General features: G+C 38.1%; 2 long non-coding RNA genes across 2 annotated transcripts; both read left to right on the forward strand.

The window, feature by feature from the left end:
• Positions 1-217: 217 nt before the first annotated feature.
• Positions 218-3,121, forward strand: LOC106030842 (uncharacterized). The gene is made up of 3 exons (XR_001203975.3): positions 218-320; positions 808-927; positions 2,600-3,121. It is a non-coding gene; the product is annotated as an uncharacterized lncRNA (long non-coding RNA).
• A 4,946-nt stretch (positions 3,122-8,067) lies between these two features.
• On the forward strand, positions 8,068-13,024 carry LOC136790830 (uncharacterized). The gene is made up of 3 exons (XR_010831544.1): positions 8,068-8,757; positions 9,352-9,444; positions 11,855-13,024. It is a non-coding gene; the product is annotated as an uncharacterized lncRNA (long non-coding RNA).
• The last annotated feature ends 290 nt before the right edge of the window (positions 13,025-13,314 follow it).

Here is a 13,314-nt window from a genome sequence, read left to right on the forward strand (position 1 = left end):
GCTGACAGTTCTCCTAAATGTTAGAGTGACCCAGTCCTTTCATTATGCAGTACTACCTATTCTTACAGTTGCCTAAATCTACTACACACATTAAACATTTTGTACTTGATATTTTCTGTTTGTTTAAGCTTTAGTACCTGTTCCTCACAGGTGTTTGGAATTCCTTATCATTCTCAATATAGCCAGAGGTCACAGGAGTTCCCTGGTTAATCTGAATCTCACTTTAAAGGTACTCACCTCTTTCTTTTGTCTTTGGAAGGAGTTGAAGTGTTTACTTTGCTAAAGATATTTTCATCTCCCACAAGAACAGAATACAAAAGGTGAGTAAATCAACAGAGGGGGAAAAAAAAAAAAAAGCATCAATGTCAGATATATGTCAAAGTGTCTAATTTCTACCCGAAATTAGTCTGATATATTTTCTGACATCCTACTCTTTATTTATGTGCATCTTTCAAAAACCTGAAAAGCTTGGTAAGATTTCAAGGTTTTATTTGCAACAGTACTGATGAGTCATAGTAGCGAGTCCTGATATAACAGTGAAAGCTTCTATAAAAATATGGTCTCTTAACATTAATGGACATTTGAAAAATGTAGCTCAAAATCTTCCTGGACCTCAGTACTCCATTGATAATTTAGAAATAATCCCCTACGAAGAGTCCTGGTTTAACCATTGCTGTGAACATCTGTCTGAAGATCTGTTTATATCCAGTGCTGTGGGATCCATGTGGAAGCTTTCTTATTATTGAGGAAAAATCTCTATGATTCATCTTGTCCATTGAATCCTATGGGAATTTACTGTCTGTCCAGGTTTTTGGCACAGTGTCAATGGGATCAGAGGGAGACTGAACTGGAAAATAACAGAAAGCAGGGACTATGGAGAGGAGTGGAGTCCATCGTTTTTCTGCTTGCTGGAGAGGTTAAGGACAGGTAGGGAGTGAACTGCTGGTCCTTTCCTTGAATGGAAGGCAGCCTTCCTTCTGGATTACTCAGCCTTCCCTCCCCCTTCTTAGCACTCCAGTGTTTTCTCCCTTAACACTGCCATGTCTTCATACCTACCACCTTTACAAAAGTATTCCACATTCTCTCTCTCTCTCTCTTTTATTTTTTTTTCCTTCAAGGGGAAAGAATATTCATTGATACTTGTGAGGCTATTGGTTGATATGGAAATTAACACAAAGGAGGATCTTATATTTAATATGTGAATACATAATTTGCTCAAAATCAATGTTAAGGGAAAATATATGTAGCTGGGGAACATTTTTTGTACATTCAAAAAAACAAAAAGGAAAAAAAACAACAGCAACAACAAACACCAGAAAATATTAATGTTTTGTCTGGAAGTTACTCTTAGAAATTCTGGCAATTTTCTTGTAATAAGGTACAGATTTTTAATTGTTTGGCAAAAGTAACACATTTAGCCCTGCTACATAGAATTACACCCTAATCTGTCATGTTGAGAACAAGAAAAACTTGTAATCCAAGCAGAGTATTTCAGTATTGAAATATTTATTTACCAAGTCTTTGGGCACTAGAGTTTGTTTTGTTTTGTTCTAACAATCACATGCTCCATTACTGATTTACAGGATTAATTTTCCTTTCAAGGTTTTAAGGATCTATTCTGAAAGCTTAAAAAAAAAGTACTTTATTTCAAATGATAGAGTTTGAGGTTTCATCATTTGAGAGAGCTCTTATCCTGAAAAACTTACAAACTGGCATAAAACCTAAAAGAGCATCCACCCCTGCATGGGCTGCCATGTAGAGAAATACATGTGCTGGGTTTTGAGAAACCAACAGTTAAATAGGTACCCATTGTTAAATGAGAAGACCTGTGAATGTCATTTTGTTTATTTATTTAGTCAGTTATTTTAAGTTATTTTCTGGTCACATTTCTCTATGAAAACTTGAAAAAATGCATATTTCCATTCCTGGGAAGGAATGACTTATTCTATTTTATTTGCTTTTATACGGTTTAAGTTCCCACAGCTATGCTGTGTCCTTCTGCTTCATGGCTCATTCTGTGTTCTTGGTTTTCCTAATTCCCTGCCCTCTCAGTAGAGTTCCAATAAATGAGTCAGTTAAGCTGAACACTGACTTTCACGATACTAAATAGAGACTACTTATTTATAAGCATCAAGTAGTGTTCTTTAGAAAGTCTATGGGCCATATCTAGTTAGCTTAAGTGACTAAAGTTTTCTGGTGAGACCTGGCAGCATTTCCACCTCCTGAATCTGAATGTGACCCTGTTAGGCTATATCCTAACTCAATATCAGGATGAGATCTCAGCATGTGCTTTTCTCCACCTCCATCACTTTGGTTTCTGTGGGTAATAAACTCAAAGGCATAGCCCTGAAAGCAGTCATGGAGGGCTGTAGTTGGTCTCTGATTGGTGCTGAGGGAAAGCAGAATAGGAGAAGGTGGCAAGGACTCTTATTCTTCCATGGAAGAGGAAAAGAATATCTAAACCTGGCAGCACAGACCAATGATCTGGGCTGTGACTGCCTAATGCCAAGGCCACCTAAGAGACATAGGTGACACTGCCTGTGAATTTAAAGTTTCCCATGCATCTGAAGTTTTTTTGTTTTTGTTTTTTCCTGCACAGATGCAGAAGTGCCCAAGCTTCATAGGACTGAGGAGCTTGTGCTGTCATTCGTACCAAAGCCCAGCTTTCAGAAAATATGACAACTTCTGCATAAATTCTGTTTTATATAGTACATAAAATCGTTATTGGCTATCACACATCAGATGTCTTCTCCCAGGACTATATATTTTTTCCACTGTTTTATCTCCCATACTTTGGTCACATACCACAGATCACACTGCGTTATAGTAAGACATACTCTGTGAAAGGATGTGGGAGAGAAGATTAAAATAAGGACACAGAGTTGTATGTGGGGGATGCAGGGCAAATAGGAATTAAAATCTTGATTCCTGGATTCTGTGTGTAGTATAATAAAAGATGGCAGTCTATTGGATTAGTGTGGTAAGAGATATTGAATTTAATTCCTGTAGACAGAATGAAAAGATTTCTGAAAGAATGGTTCAATTGCAAGAGTAAGGAGCACCATTGTTCTGTTTCATAGCACAGTCAGGAGCTCTTGCATCAAGCAAAACTGCAAAATATAATGGAAATCTTAGAAACATGCTCTGTTATTTTTCCTCTTCCACCCCAACCCCCCCCCCCCCCCCCCCCCACCTTGGTGTTTTCAACTGATTATGATAAAAATAATCACATGAATTTTATTTTGATCTGTTGAAAGTATATTAGGAGCTTGGGTCTCATTCTAATGTCCACAGGAATTTTACTCTTCCTGGAGTGCTTTAATGTTCTTATTCTATGGTACTAATATGGCAGGAATCTAAGAGAAAGAATTTAAGCAGAATCACACTTGCTTCATTTTCAAAGTTAAATTTTTTTTGACCATATCTTTTTTGAATTAGGCAAGGCCTTTATTTATTCTATTTAGAATAGAATAAAATCATAGAATATATCCTGAGTTGGAAGGGACCCACAAGGATGGATCATTGAGTCCAGCTCCTGGCTCCACACAGGTCTACCCAAAAATCAGAATTCAGACCATATGACTGAGAGCATAGTCCAAACGCTTCTTAAATTCTGACAGGCTTAGTGCCGTGACTATGTCCCTGGGGAGTCTGTTGCAGTGCATGACCACCGTCTTGGTGAAGAACCTTTTCCTAATATCCAACCTGAACCTCCCCTGTCGCAGCTTGACTCCATTCCCTCAGGTCCTATTGCTGGTCACTAAAGAGAATAGATCGGTGCCTGCACCTCTGCTTCCCCTCATGAGGAAGCTGTAGACTGCAATGAGGTCTCCCCTCAGCCTCCTCTTTTCCAGGCTGAACAGGCCGAGTGACCTCAACCGCTCCTCTCCCTCGGGCCCTTCACCATCTTTGTAGCCCTTCTCTGGACACTCTCCAACAGTTTCACGTCCTTTTTGTACTGTGGTGCCCAAAACTGTACACAGTACTTGAGTTGAGGCCGCACCAGCACAGAGTAGAGCAGGACAATCATTTCCATTGACCGAGTAGCAATGCTGTGCTTGATGCACCCCAGGGTACGGTTGGCCCTCCTGGCTGCCAGGGCACACTGCTGACTCATATTCAAACTTGCTATCTATCAAAACCCCCAGATCCCTCTCTGTGGGGCTGCTCTCCAGCATCTCGTTCCCCAGTCTGTACGTATAGCCAGGGTTGCCCCTTCTCAAGTACAGGACCTGGCACTTACTCTTGTTAAACTTCATACAGTTGGAGATTGCCCAGCTCTCCAATTTGTCCAGATGTTTCTGCAAGGCCTTTCCACCCTCGACAGAGTCAACAGCTCTTCACAGTTTAGTATCATCAACAAACTTACTCAAAACACCTTCTAGTCCTACATCCAAATCATTTATGGAAACATTGAAAAGAACTGGCCCTAAAATGGAGCCCTGGGGGACCCCACTGGTGACTGGCTGCCAGCATGAGGTAAACCTGTTTCCCATAACCCTTTGAGCCCTACCGGTCAGTCAAATGTTCACCCATCATATGATGTTTTTATCTAGCTGTATGCTGGACATTTTGTCCAGTAAGATCCTATGAGAAACCATATCGAAAACTTTACTGAAATCCAAAAAATAACATCAACTGGCTTCCCTTGATCGACTAGATGGGTGATCTTATCATAAAATTAAATTGAATTTGTTAAGCAGGACCCTTGTGAACCCATGTTGGTTGTGATTTATGACTGCATTGTCCCCCAGGTGCATTTCAATAACTCCCAGGGTAATCTTCATAATTTTACCAGGTACTGACATGAGACTGACAGGCCTGTAATTAGCAGGGTCTTCTTTCTTGCCCAGCTTCCAGTCAGCTTTCTTGCCCAGCTTCCAGTCAATTGGAACCTCGCGAGATTCCCAAGACCATTGAAAAATAGTTGAGAGAGGTCCTGCAATGATGTCAGCCAGCTCTCTGAGCACCCTGGGATGAATTCCATCAGGCCCCATGAACTTGTATGGATCCAGGTGGAGCACCAAATCCAGCACACGTTCAGGGTTGGCTGGGAGTTCCCACCAGCACAGTCCTCCAGCTCAAGGCACTTCAGGTCCCAACGTCCATCATCGGTGTTGAAGATAGAGGCAAAGAAGGCATTAAATGTCTCTGCTTTGCCCATGTCCTTGTTTGTGAGGTGACTATTCCAATCAAGCAGTGGACATATGTTTTCTCTTTATTTTAATTGCATGTGAAACTATAGTAATTTTAATGGATAATGAAGATTTTGAATTCAGAAAACTTAAACTAGTTCTTTCTGGGTTATAAGTCATGGGGGAACTCTTTCATAAGTGTTTTATGATGAACTGGAACTGACCTCTTTTAATCTTACTGAACATAAAGGCAGGAACATTTTGGGTTCTATTTTAGGGAAAGGAGACTGCTATTTCTTGCCTGTTCTTGAAAGATACAGGTAAAAAACAGTAGTCCTACTTGTTTATTTTTGGATCTGAAGATGCAAGTGCATACTTTCTATAGATACCACTGGGTAATCCAGCAAATATGTAGGCTGCTCTGTGCAGAGAGTTCAAATACAAGGCTGGTCAATCTGCTCAGGAGAGCTGCAAGTCTCCTTTTCATGCTGCCTCTGTGACTCATGCTTTGAGCGGTGCATTTGCTACTAAGAAGTTTTCAGATATTTATTCTGAAAGCAGCCACCTATCCTCCCAAAATTAATTTCTCTCTACAAATTTCAGCATACTGAAACGTATCACTATTCTTTGCTTCAAAATGAAAAGAGGATTAAAAACATTTTTTTTTTACTGCTTCTGACTGCTAATGTTTGAAAGAGATCATAAGAAAAATATAAGAAAAATTCATTTTTTATTGATTAAAATGTGATGCTTTTTCTTTCTTCTCCTTGATGTTATTATGCTCCTGTTGAAGTCTAAGTTGGTGACTTCAGGAAAGTAGGTGACTGGAAAATTTAAGTAAGGTGACTCTGAAATCTAACTCACCCTGGGCTAGAAATATTTCTCAACTGATTGCAGGAAAATAAAATAAAATGCTTCATTCATGCAGTGTTTGACTAGTTTGTAAGAGGGAAACCACCATACAATAATAATGAGCGATAAGAATGCAGAGAGCAACTTTGAAGCTGATACTTGGGCATTCTTAGTGAGACACAACTCCCTGCAAACACTGCATTTCTATTCCTGGGAAAGAAGAAGCCCACAGGCAGTTGCATTCAGTGTTGGGTTGAAAGGCATGACGTAGTGAGGATGCCATGCTCATTTTGTCATTTTTCTGTCCAGTTTGCTCTGCATTAAAAATGTATCTCTCAGATTTGCAGATTGTATATGATCTGAAAACCAAGCCAGACTCCTACCATCACTAACAACAATCACTACAGAAAGAAAATATTGGCAAGTTCAATTTGCTAAGTTTTGCAGTCAGATTTTACTTGATAGTCAACAGTTGCATATAAACACAGCTGAGTTCTCCAGTGATTAATTGGTCTTAGAGGTGTAACAGTTAGAAACTTTTTTTTTTTCTGTCAATTCAACTATAATTAATCACAATTAGAGGTCACTTTGAAAAGCAGCATTGGTACATTGTCTATTATGGGCATGTCATTTTAACCAGTCATTTTTTATATGTAAACTTATTTTAAAATGTGGCCAAAAAAAAAAAAAAAACAATAACAATAAAAACAGCTTAGAATAAACATTATAAAGCAAAAGATAAAAAGGAATCAGTCACTTAAGAATTTTTTTTTTTAATGAACTATGTTGGGTTTGATGTTTCTCAGTTTTAAACATCACAGATTTATTTAGTATTCCAATAAAAAACTGCATATGAATTTTTTCAATTAAACCAGGCTAGTGGTATTTCCTTTTTACATAATAAGATGGAAAGGCTGAGAAACTTTACTTCAAGATTAATTAGCTAATTGATCTCCATTGCCTTTTACTTCTGTCTTCCTTATTGCTTTTGCACCTTTCATGTGCAAATTTATCTCTGACATAAATACATTGACTTTCAGCCAAGTTGTATCATAGATTTCTGTTATATCTTTCAATTTAAAGGAGGGCTGTAAGCAGTCAGGAGTTGTATGGGATACCTTCAAGAAGAAATCAGATGTTGTAGTAAAAAAGTTGATGATTCAATAGGGGATTTTTTTCTCTGTGACAGATTTAAAAAGTTCCTCAGTAATTTCCTGGCCCAATAATATTTTCCCTCAACAACTTCTTAAATTCTCCCTTCTGAGTTCACCTGTAAAGATAAGCAACAGTTTTCTATGCTAATGAACCCTCAAATGTAATATGATTGTAAGACACAGACCATTTTCTCTGAATTTCACCCTGAGTGTCCTAGGGATCCAAAATCAGTGAAAATGAAGACAGAGCGAAGAGATCATTCCATAGCAGAGAAATAGTCCTGGATATTCCTTCTGTACTGGAAAGGGCAGTAGGTGATCTCCCAGAGACCAAGTGGTCTTTCCTTCTGACCTTTTTAGACAGGCCAGGGCAGAACAGCAGCTTGTTCCTTTACCTAATTGCTGCAGAACACCTTAGCAATGATTTATATCAACATATGGAAAATAAAACCTTAATTTATACAGATGAAATGTTTGCCTACCACAGATTTTTTTTTTTTTTTTTAATGGTGGATTTGGACAATAACCCTGACTCACCCATGTCTGTGACATTTCCAAGCTTGTAAATTGTTCACGAGTTAACATCCTATTCAGTATTTGACAAACAGGGAGTCAGGGTTGACAGTTGCTATCCTTTCCTCATACTGCCTAAGGCTAGGATTTGTCTCTGGTTTCATTTATTAGTTATATAACCTACACGCTATTTTTGAGCTATTAATAAATATTAAAAAAAAAAAAAAGAGAGAGAAATAAGCTGATGTAGAGAAAGAGAAATCCCCATCTGGGAATTACCCACCAGGTAGCTACATGCAGTGGACTGATCTACATATGCATGTATTAATTTGCAGTTAAAATGTTCAAGTCAGGGAAAACTGAGCCAACAAAGCCTTTTAGGGTTATGTAACAATGATAAATGTACTGCAACAGTTCCGGGTGAGTACTGGGCCCCTGAAATTTATGGTTTGTTCGTCTCTCTCTTTTTTTTTTCTTTTTTTTTTAACCCCTTAACCAGAAAAGCTCAGCTGCAGTGAAGTGTCTGTATTTTGCAACGTGATCTTGCTTATTTTTATCTTATTGCCTGAACCCTGTCCAAGTCATAAAAAGAATCTGAATCTCAGATACTATCAGCCACCACCTGACTCCTAGTATATTCTCTTATGTTAGCAAGGAGCGAGGAAAACAATACATGTAGTGCCATTAGCTCTCATTATTGAGGTAGCATCCCAGGCCAATTTTGGTGTACAGCAATGAGGGCAGCAGCAGGGGACATTAAGCTGAGTTAGGTAAAAAGGCAAATCAAGCAACTTCACCTATAAGTAGACAGCTTTGCTGCTCAGGGCTTCAAGTTGGGCATTACAGCTCAGATGCCACAGCAACTGTTTGAAACCACTGTGCTGGCAGCCCGTGGCTCTGCTTTCCATCAGAGGACACAGACTGCAGTGTCAACAATAAGGAAAAAAGTGATTAAATGAGGAGGAAAAGTGTACGAAACGATGTCAGAGGTTCTTCACTCCAGTACAGCTGATGTGACTCAGTTCTACAGAAAGAGCTGTAGCCCAGCTCTTCGCCCAGGGAGGGCCTGCAACTCTTCACTGGTCGCAGGTAACATCTCACAGGTAACTACAGAAATAGTTATTGTCTTTGGAAAGCGTGAAGGATTTGCCTTACGAAAGTTTTGTACAAGTATACAGACATTCAGCTAGGTTTTGCTCTTTAAAAGGAAAACTTTGATTTAAATTTAGTTTACCATCTCTTTATCAGTTCTGGGGCTGAAAACACTCTAGGGAATGGGTAAGTCAGTCTATCAAGTTTAGTTTCTTTGTTTGTTGTGAAAGAAATTAAATATAAAAGACAGAGCCAGCAAAGTAAGTCACCTTACCTTGAAACTGCCTGTCACAGCAAGATAAAACTGAAAAAAAGACTTTCAGCTTTGTCAGCAGAGGAACCTATGCATTATCTGTTACTGAAACTAACATTTTTTGTGCTACCTAATGATTAAACAAAGATGATGGCAGTAATAGAACACTACTAGCAGAAAACAGTTTAAAAAATATAGTTTCTTCAAAACTCACAGTCCCAAACTTTCTGATCATCGATACAGACTGTTTTCAGAGAGGAATATAGCACTTCAACTTGATGAAAATGTGAATCAGATTTTCAGGTTCAATTGCTTAATTATTTTGCTTTCTTTCTATCACTTCTACCTTCAGGTTGCAGCTTAGATTTTCCCTCATGGATTTGTATGTGCAATGTAATACCAGCTTTTCAAATTGACAAATGGGTTTTCTACACACTTGCATTCAGTAAGTTAACTGTTCTGCTGCAGGCCTTAATTATATCATCAGTTTTAATTTGTTTTATTTTACTTTAGTTTGTCTCATTGAATGTAAGACTGAAATATTTAAGCTGATAAAACTCACACTGTTATATCAGACTGATTAAACTGTTTACATATATATATGTTTAATAACAGTTATAACAGTTTAATCAGTCTGTATATATATATATATATCCCACACAAACAACCAAACTGGGATTGCATGGCAATTTATCAAATATTTATGTTTTCAATAAATTCAATAATTCAATTATGGACATTTTTATTGCACCACTTTTTGCCCAAATATCATGCTGTTGTGAAATATCACCAGAGCACTTTCCACAGAAAAATTATTTTTTTCCCATGGGAAGACTCTTTTCTCTCTTACTCTGCCCAACATACAGACAAGAAACTTAGGATGTCTGTTCAGTTCTGCCCAGTCCTCTCTGCTCAGTAAAGGGGAAATCAATTTGAAATAGTCAATAGTAGAAGGTCCACATAGAAGTGTAACTATGATTTGATGGATTCTCCTGTGTAATATTTCAATATGTCTGATTTTTCGTTAGATTTCTAAAATCCACATTCTACAGCTCTTTGGAATACACACCTGAACTGAAGATGCTTTGAAATTTATGGAATCATCTTAAGCTGATTAACCGCTCTTTTGTGTCAACACAAGCAAGAATAAGTTTAGCTTGATCTTAGATCCTGCATTTGCAGAGAATTAATTTAATTTTGTTCAGCTCAATGGAATAGTGCAACTAATTATTTCAACTCACTCTTTTATCTGAAATACATTCTGGTGACTGGCCATGCAGTGACAAATGTTTGGCAGCCCATCTGTGCCATGACCTGCAGTTCAGTCTGACAATTTTAATGGTATACGGCTAACTGCACCTAGCTAATTTAAATTGTTTTTCATGCCATTACCGGTCTAAACACTGCATTCTATATGTAGACAAAATAAATAAATCTTTTTTATTTTTATTTTAAAATATCTGTCTGTGAAAATGGTGGTCTAAGGAAACTGAGATTTTAGCCACATGAGGCAACATGACTCTAAGCCACATTATAATGTCATTGTATACTTAGAGGTGGAAATCTTATGGCAATTTCCAGTCTCTTTAGAACTGTCAGTTTGATATGTATGACAAAATAATCAGTATAATTTTGTAGTGACATTGCATACAGGATTATTTATTTATTTATTTATAAGAAATAAAACACAGTTTATATTCCATAAATATTTTCCCTAAGAAGATAAGCAGCCAGCATCCATCTACTATGAATAGGAGTATGCTGGCATCCTTCACCTGAAATCATAATGGCTTGAAACCGGTGTAATTCTAATGGCCCGGGTTTACAGGGAAAATGAGAGCTTTTTCAAAATACATGTGTTGTTCACAGAAAGCTTTTTAATTTCTCACAGAGATTGCAAGAAAAATATCACACAGGAAAAACACATGAAATGTGAGATTTGGGATGTCTGACTTCTTCCTTTTGTTTGCACTGGTTTTCAGCAGTGTTTCTGTTGTTTCACTGTGGTCACCTCTCCAGTAAGAGCAGAAGAGAGCAGCTGAATCACAGGAATCATAAAATGCTCTCAGGAGAACCAGTGGGGAAGCTCAATCATAGCAAAGAGTGTGAATGAGAACAGAAAGAAAATAAACAGTACCTAAGATGAGTCACTACAGAAGCCAAGCCAAGTGGAAATATTTGGGATTTGTGCTGACACTTCTTGGTTTTGGTTCAGCTTCAAAAGAAAAAAAATCTCACAAGAAAAAATAGCAACCTTAACTGACCAAAAGGAGAATAACAATTTAACTAAAATCAATTTTACATCCAATACTTTAGACAGGGATTTTGAACAGCCTATATTTATATATCGCATGTTCTGCAGAACAAATGTATAATCAGTGAAGCAGTCTATCTATAATTTTCAAATAGTTTTTCTATGTAAGTGTCTCACTTTGTTCAGTGTAGTTCAACTTAGCAGGGACACTTCACTAAATTATTCTGTTCTGCCACATAACTCCAGTACTGGAAGAGACAAGGGACTCCAGAAATGTCATAGACATGCTTTGAAAAAACTTGCAGAAAGAAATAGTGATGGGATAAGCAAACCATAAAAACCTGCCAGACCGAAACAGGTACTACCCTGGGCTTGTCTCAGAATCTGCACATATGCAGATAATTTAAGTCTTGTTTACACTACAGAACTAAAAAAAAAAAAAAAAAAAAGCTTATAACACATCCTAGCACCGAGTCTCATGCAATTTTGCAGATTAGAAGATACATGACACAATTAAACATGCATGCAGGTATATTTTAGTTATTCATGAATAGCTACGTAGAAAGATTAATTTAAAAACTTCACTGCTTTCTCTTAACAGATCTCAACAAAGTACTGGGAAAGGATTTGATAAGAAGTAAGAACAGACTTTTCTCAAGACAATGCAGCTATAAACAAGAGTCAGGAAAACAGATTAATTTAGTGGTCAGATAATCTTTGAAAATCCTTGGATTGACTATGGTATATATCTGACTATGTACTGGCATTTGAAAAAGAAAATGGAAAATTAGATTTTGGCTACAGTACTTGTTTCCTTCTGTTTTTCTTGTAGTCTAAACACGCAAATCCATACAGTGTAGTGGAAATTTAGCAGTCATATTATGTAGCTATTAACACCAGAAAACTTTCTATGACCATGGTACAGCATAAAAAAATAATCAAAATCTGCCAACACTTCCTCACGGTGGATCATATATTCTAAATGTAGCTGGTTCTCTGATGCCGTGCCTTGAAGCTGTGAATAAACCCTGATACTTAAAGACAGCAGACTAGATTTAAGCTTTTTGGTAGAAATAATGAGCTAAACTTATCTTCCTTAAAATACTCTATGAAAAACAATTTTGTCACAAGAGCCTGCCTATGTAGGCTTTGCCCTCAATAAAGTCCTGATGCCTGCGGCTACAGATTCACAGCACCTAATTTTGGAATGAAAGGCTGGGAGTATCAGGACACTGCTTTCAAACAGAGTATCAAGGGTTTATTTTTCCCAGCACTCTGAGGCACAGGTCATCTTGATAATCTCTTCTGGTGCCTGAGAGACACAAGAGAAGTTTTCACAGAATGGCCAAGGTTTGAAGGGACCTCTGAAGATCATCAATCCACCCTCCCTGCCAAGCAGGATCATCTAGAGCACATTGCACAGGATGGCATCCAGGCAGGTTTTGAATATTTCCGGAGAAGGAGACTCCACAGCCTCTCTGGGCAACCTGTTCTAGTCCTCTGTCACCCTCAAAGTAAAGAAGTGCCCTCTCATATTCAGCTGGAACTTCCTGTGTTTCAGTTTGTGCTCGTTGCCTTTCATTCTGTTGCTAGGTACAACCGAAAAGAGTCTGGTTCCATCCTCTTGACACCCTCCCTTCAGATATTTATACGTGTATTGATGAGATCAATATCATGCCTTACCTACCCAGGGCAGTAAATTGTTTTCTCCATACAACAACCACATTGTAGATGTTAAAGACAAAACCAGCTCAGAGAGATTTAATTGACACTTGCAGAGCTGAGGTTTGCTGACCAAAGGATGGGTGGCCATGGCAAAGCTAGACCTCATGAAAAAAAAAAGGGGGGGGGGGGGGGGGGGGAGCTGAGACAAAACTGTACTCTGAACTTTGGTTTCTTGTTTTTCATTATGCAAGAGGAACAGTGGAACAGTGAGAGATGGTCCCTAGCCACTGAAGATGACTTCCAAATATGACATTCTCATTTAGGAATAATAGCACAATCCTTTCCCCAGCATCAGGTTCTTATTTAGCTTTCCAAGGCTTTGGCTAAAACAAAATT

Source organism: Anser cygnoides, chromosome 4 (assembly GCF_040182565.1).
Source record: "Anser cygnoides isolate HZ-2024a breed goose chromosome 4, Taihu_goose_T2T_genome, whole genome shotgun sequence".
NCBI classification, from domain to species: domain Eukaryota; kingdom Metazoa; phylum Chordata; class Aves; order Anseriformes; family Anatidae; genus Anser; species Anser cygnoides.